The sequence below is a fragment of the Merops nubicus genome, unplaced genomic scaffold, assembly GCF_000691845.1.
Source record: "Merops nubicus isolate BGI_N331 unplaced genomic scaffold, ASM69184v1 scaffold4606, whole genome shotgun sequence".
NCBI classification, from domain to species: Eukaryota; Metazoa; Chordata; class Aves; order Coraciiformes; family Meropidae; genus Merops; species Merops nubicus.
This window is the reverse complement of record NW_008612801.1, coordinates 47,231-53,619: the sequence shown is the minus strand read 5'-3', so window position 1 is coordinate 53,619 and position 6,389 is coordinate 47,231.

Sequence of the window (6,389 nt, the reverse complement as noted above, 5' to 3'; positions counted from 1 at the left end):
GCATCCATAGGAAGCACGTTCACCTCACCTTCGTGAAGCTCTTTGCGGTGTGTGCAGTTCTGGGGCTTTAAAGATGTGGCATAAATTGGGGTAGATGAATTATTCCTGTTCAATTTATGATGCCAGCAGCTCCCCACTTTCAGTGTAAATGCTGTACCCGTGAGCATTTGATAGCCAGGATGGTATGTTTTGCAAAACCCATAGGTGTTGGAGTGATGTTTTATCAGAATTTGTTATTTATGTCTCAACATGCACCCAAATGCATTTCAAAGGCTGGAGAAGAGCCAAGCCTGACCTGCTCTTTGAAGGCAGGAGGCTATTCTCTGCTTTAGATTGGAAATTAATTTTTAGAATGGGCCTAAAAGACAAATCTGGTTGTGTTTCAATGCACATACTCACCCAGTAACTTCATTAGTCATAAGAAGGCAACGTAAACTTTACTTCTTCAGTTCTTGTAAATGCATAGTCCTTGTGCTCAATAAATTGGTTGTATAATTGTAATATAACACATGGGAAAGTATTGCCCTCTGTTTGGCAGGTGTCTCATGGCTGCTCTTATGCTCGGGCTATGTTTGGTTTAATCTAGACAGATATCAAAGCTGTCTCTTCAATCTGTTTCAAAACCCAGGCCAAAAATATTTATACAATTAAGCTTTAATTCTGCAAACACCTTGAAATCAGTGAGGAGATGACATTTATCACTCTGTCTCACTGCTGGAGTTTCTTTCTCTGTGAACGCTGAATTTGGAAAGAGACTTTTTGTAAAATATGAAATGGGAGCTGCTTTGCATCATCTCCAGAAGTGCTGCACGGCCAACCTACCTTTGGGGTGGATAGAAAGGACTCTGTGTGTTGTCTTTGTTTATATAGTATCGTCTTCCAAGGTGTACAGTATTTGCTTTAGATATGAGAGCTGAACTATTTCTTTCTTACTAGGTAAATTGATGTTAAAACCAGCTGGAACATATCTTAGAAAAGCTGCTGGTTGGAAGCGTTTGAGATCTTGGCAGTGAGATAAGGCTTCCCTGTTTCTGCCTGCTGTGAAGAATTATGCTCTACATGGTCTGGTTCAAGCCCATGAAACACTGCAGCATGAATCTAGGACCATCATGGGCCAAGTGGTAGCCACTGGGCTATTTCTTGAGTTGGGAAGAATGAGAGATGTAGTCAAGTATTCTTCATGGGGATTGCAAGAGCACATAAACTGCCCCAACCCTAATGTAGGATCCCACCTCTGATAGGCTGTCTGTGAGAATTAAGGTTGCTATAATATGATGGAAAAGAAACATGAGGGCTCTTGGAGGGAAGTCCAGGGAAGCACATAAAAATCCAAACAGCTTGGGATGTATCTACCTGATGGAAAGGGGGCAAGGGAAGAATTATTATTCCAACAGAAATATCCTAAAATGCTTCATTCATGTCACAATTGCGTGTTTTTATCTTCAGCCAGCTGGTTTGGATTTTTAGAAACTGATGTTAATTTAAGTCTGTATCTGTTTATTTTTGTATTTGATGTACAAAAAAGCAAAAAAAATGAAATTGTGACTTTCGTACACAAATATTATTCGAGGTCCTGGGTGCTATTCATTTAAACATACCTCCACCAGAATTAGGGGCGATCAGGTCCTCCAAGGCAGTCATGATATATCAACTCCTTGCAGTCATGTGTGCTAGCTAGTCATATATAGGTAGGACAGTACCAGTTTTTAGCCAAATATTTACCGATTCCATTTCTGATACCAAAACATTTCTCAGCCTAATATATGTTGATGCAGCTTAAAGATGCAGCACGTCTTTATATCACCAGATTTGTTCCTCCTTAGGCTCCAGCTCAGCAGATTAGTAAGCACGTGCCAACTTGAAGCACCCGGGTGTAGCCTGGTTAAACCCCTGGCAAAGCTGATGCTGCCTGGTTGTTCTTTTCTGAAAGATTTATTTTTGGATCCAAGGCTGCCAGTGCAGACGCTGCCATTGCAGGGCACCTGGCTCAACAGAGCCAAAGCTTCAAAAAACCCAACCAGGGCAAAAGAATGGTGCTTCCCCAGCTGCCAATGTGCTGTTGGGTCTGTTAGCTCCTTGATTTCTTCATTTTAAGCCATTCAGCCAACAGTTGATGGAGGAGTGTCCAGTTGGTCAGTTGTGCAGTCTAAATATTTAGGGCCAGTTCATAGAGTTGCTTTTTTTTTTTTTTTCTATGAAAAATGATGTATTTTACTTCCTATGTATAAAAGTTTCTTGTAAATTTTTTTTTGTGCCTTTGCATGTTTTTCAAGGGGCTGTGTGTTTGTTTATAATCTATATATTTTTTTTTCTAAATACAGAATTGTAAAATATCTTCCCCCCCCCATTTTCTTTTGATTTCTGAATTATTTGTGAAATAAAACTTTCCCAGAATGAATGCTTCCCTTGTCTTTAATGCTCAGGCAGAGCTGGGGTTGTATTTAGAAAAGCTATTTGGGATTACCCCTGGGGAGGGGAGTATCCCCTGGAGAGCCCAAGCCAGATCAGGATGTGCAGAATCTGTTCCACAAACAAATAAAGAAAACTGCCCAGTATCCAGGCATTGAAATTCAACCCTTAGCCCATCAAGAATAAGATGTATCCTTTACTGAAACATCCTGAGGGTAAGGGAGAATAGTGTCTGTCTTTGACTACTCACAATATAAGGGCTGTAGTAGTTTATTGGGTTAGAAAAAGGGTTTAATGGAGTAGTCCTGCAAAATACAACTAATGAACTCCTCCCCACCCAACCAGGCTGTTGTTAAATGGACACTTATTTTTTTCTGAAGGGAAAAGTATGCAGATATTTTGTTTCTTGATTCCCCTGGAAATTTTCTCCAAGCTCATACTTGCTGACAGCAGCACAAATCACACCAAGTTGTTTCATGGTAATTCAAATCCACCTTGGTGAAAGGAACAAGGTCACAAGGGGGGGGTTTACACCTCAGCCTCCAGGCAATGAGCCTTGTATGGCTTTTAACCAAAAATGCAGACTGAGCCATGGGAGGGAGTCCTGACTGACAAGAAGGCCATGAAATTTTATCTTTTTCCATCACATATCCAACAAGATCAACATAAAATACAGAGGTTTTTGCACTACTCCAAGGCTGGCTTGATACAGTTATGGTTGATAGGTGTTTATCTGTAAAACCCAACCCAAGGGTTGACATGGCAACACAGCCATTGAGCTGACAGTGATTTCTGCAGAAGGAAAATTTTGTGGCTATTGTGTGTCCTCCAGTTCCAAACTGCCCATTTCAACTTGCTCATGCCCAGTTTGTGCTTGTCCTCCCCCATTCTCCCTGCTGTGAAAACATCTCCCTTGCTGAAAAGACTGGAGAAGATTTTCGTGAGCTGCAGAGAAGACACAAAGAGGTAGGAGCAAAATTTAATGGAATTTAATTTTTTTTCCCATCTAGGGGTGGGATTCAAGGTTATGCTCTACTGAAGAGGACACAAAGCTGGAAGGCTGACTGTAAGTAGTTAGGTTGAGGAGAAACATCGTGTTGCCTGTTGCCCTGCCCTCTGCTGCCTGCTCCTCACCCTGTGCTGAGCTCATCAGAGGCTATGTATAGCATGGGCATACCTTGGGGTGGGTGTTCTTCCAAAAACCCACATTCATTTATAGGATGCACCCGGGTGATGTTTTCAAAGCCATTTTGCAAACGATGGGGACTGGTTCTCATTTATACTAAGGACCTACTTTAAGGCACTTAGAAGACATTTATGCCACTTTAGGGTGTGGACAGAGCAGTGTAAAGAAGCCTCAGTGTAAATAGAAACCACCCTTATATCTTGTTGACAGTGGTTAAAATAGGGTTATGGAATTAAATCAACAGACAAGGTCTCCCTTATGCAGGACTCTTCTCGGCAGTGTTTGCTCCTCACCCTTCACACCATGTGAGGAGGCAGGGGCTGTGTGCAGTTTCCCTCATCCTCCACTGCATGGCCGAGCACATCGCAGGGCTGCTGAGTGTCAAATTGAACACAAGGCTATTTATAGTGGGCTAAAAGTCAGGAGGCTCAGGTGGAATATTAGAGCTGAAAGCTGAAAGAGATGGGAGCACAGGTTTGTAAAATAAATTCGGTGCTTAAGGATGACTTAGCAGTGGAGTGTTGCTTCTTACAGGTTTGGGGCTCCTCTGGTTTAGGGAATGTGGGTGACCATGACCTGTAAACACACCCACTGTCCTGAGAACTGCTTGACACTGTTCCTTGGGATTGTATTTCAGTAGCTGCTTTGAGGCTTATTTCTGCACATCCATCTTTTGCACTGGTGGAAGCGAAGAAAATGCCATCTACAAACTATGCCAAGGGGCCAAAGGACAAGGCTGTCAGAAACAAATCTTAAAAGCAGCCTAATTTCCTTCTCTACCAGCTTAACAGGCCTTGTGAGTAGGAAAAAAAAGAATAAATGCTGTAATTTTCAGTGGTTCAGAGCTGAGAGCAGTTTTGCTCCATCTGGTTAAATCTATGGAGAATTGTCCTCTGCAGGGAAAATTTCAGCCTGATTTTGATGAGTAATTTCATTAATAATCTATGTGGTGAAACAGAGAATTTGCTTATTCAATCTGTACAGGGATGGATGACACCGAGCTGAGGACTAAGAGTATGCTGAGAGGAAAGCAAGGAAAAAAAAAAACCCTTTTTAAAAACTGGAGAAACAGACTGCTAAAACAAGTCATCACTCAGGAAGGAGGAACAGGAGGAATAATGAAAGATGGAGACCTACCAGTAAGGCAGTAACTCAGCCCAATGGTGACCAAAAAAAGGGTAAAATCACCACAGTCTTTTCAGACTGTGCATGGTCTTTTCAGGCCATCATTCAAGATTTTAAAGAAAATGTGGTGTGGTAGCTCCTAAAAATAAGATTTTGCTTTGATTGGAGGATAGACTAGAAAATGTCTTGATAGCCTCACAGCTGTAATTTCTATAGTTTTCAAGAATACAGGAAACATGAAATCACAGGGGAAAGGTTGTCCTCTGTTTGGGTGTGAATGGTGCACAGTCATGTACTGGCATTGTCCCATGGGTCATACAGATGGAGACCTTCTAGTGGAAGTGGTCTAAGTAAAGGTGTGCAGCATCATGCTAGTATGGATTGAGATGACAAAAACTAGTAATTGCTCTCCTAACTCTTTGTCGTTCCAATTTTTTTTTCCCTGTAGGTCTTTTGGCCGACAGTTGAGTCCTGTGGGACCCTGAGATGGGTTTGCAGATGGATCCACTGACCTCCTGCCATGTCTGAGGTAAAGTACTGGGGACAACACTAGAAAAATGCTCATCTGAAATTTGGCAAGGGGTGATTTAGGGCATCCCTGTAGGGATGTCATTGAGCAGAGTGACACAAACGGAGTGTTGGTTGTTGGAGAGCAGCACATGCTACTGAAATGCAGAGAAAGCATCTCATACCCACGCCAGGCATGTAGCACCATCCGAGGACATGGGTTTTGACGGGAAGATGGAGACCATGGAAATTTTCTCATCTGCAGAGTCATGAAACAATCTCAGGCGTCTGGAGGCAGTCAGCCAGCTCAGCAGGCTGTGTCAGCCTTCCAAATACACGAGCAAAGTCAAACTGTCTGAAACAATTACAGCAAAACAGACGCGTGGTGTGAAGCAGCCTACTGCTGGTCAACGCTATTCCCAGGAACAGCTTCTTTATCTGAAAATGATGATGGCTGGAAAGCCAAGGCACCGAGTTGGATTTCGTTTGGACACCAACCATTTTAACAAGAGCAATACAATTATGAAAACACACCAGTTTTGGTGAGCTCGAAACCTTCGAGGCTAGACGAAGAAAAGGACTTAAAGAGCCAACTTCAGTTGGTGTTGTGGACGGCTCAGGATGCAGTTCCAGAAAATGCTTGTGATCCTCTTTTGAGGAGAGTTCCTGGAAAAAGTGGTCAAGCCCTGGCCCCTCGGCCACGTGCACAAATGGTAGCAAGGGCTTGGTGTGGAGGGGCTCCATGGCCCCGCCGGGGGTCCCGCGCTGACGCAGGAGGAACTCCTGTGAGGTCTCTGCTCTTCTCTTATATAATCCATGACTTCAGATAAAATTCATGCCAAGTCCCCAAAAAAGGGATTGTGTGTGCGTTCTCCCACAGCCTCTTCCCGTAATCTGAACACAGCGCTCGACTGTGACAGTTTTGCCAGTAAAAGAGAGGTTTTTCCTCCGCCTGGAGATCCAGATTTAAATTTAGCTGTGCCTCAGCAGAGCCATCAGAGTGATCCCTGCCAGCCTCAGTGCTCAGCCTTGGAGGTTCAGACCCATAAACGAGCCCAGCAGCCCAGTTTAAACAGTGACCAGAAAAGTTTGTTCAGGGAGGGCTCCCTGGCTGTTAACAAGAGGAGCCTCCATTAGCTCCTACGTTGAGAAAACCAGTCAA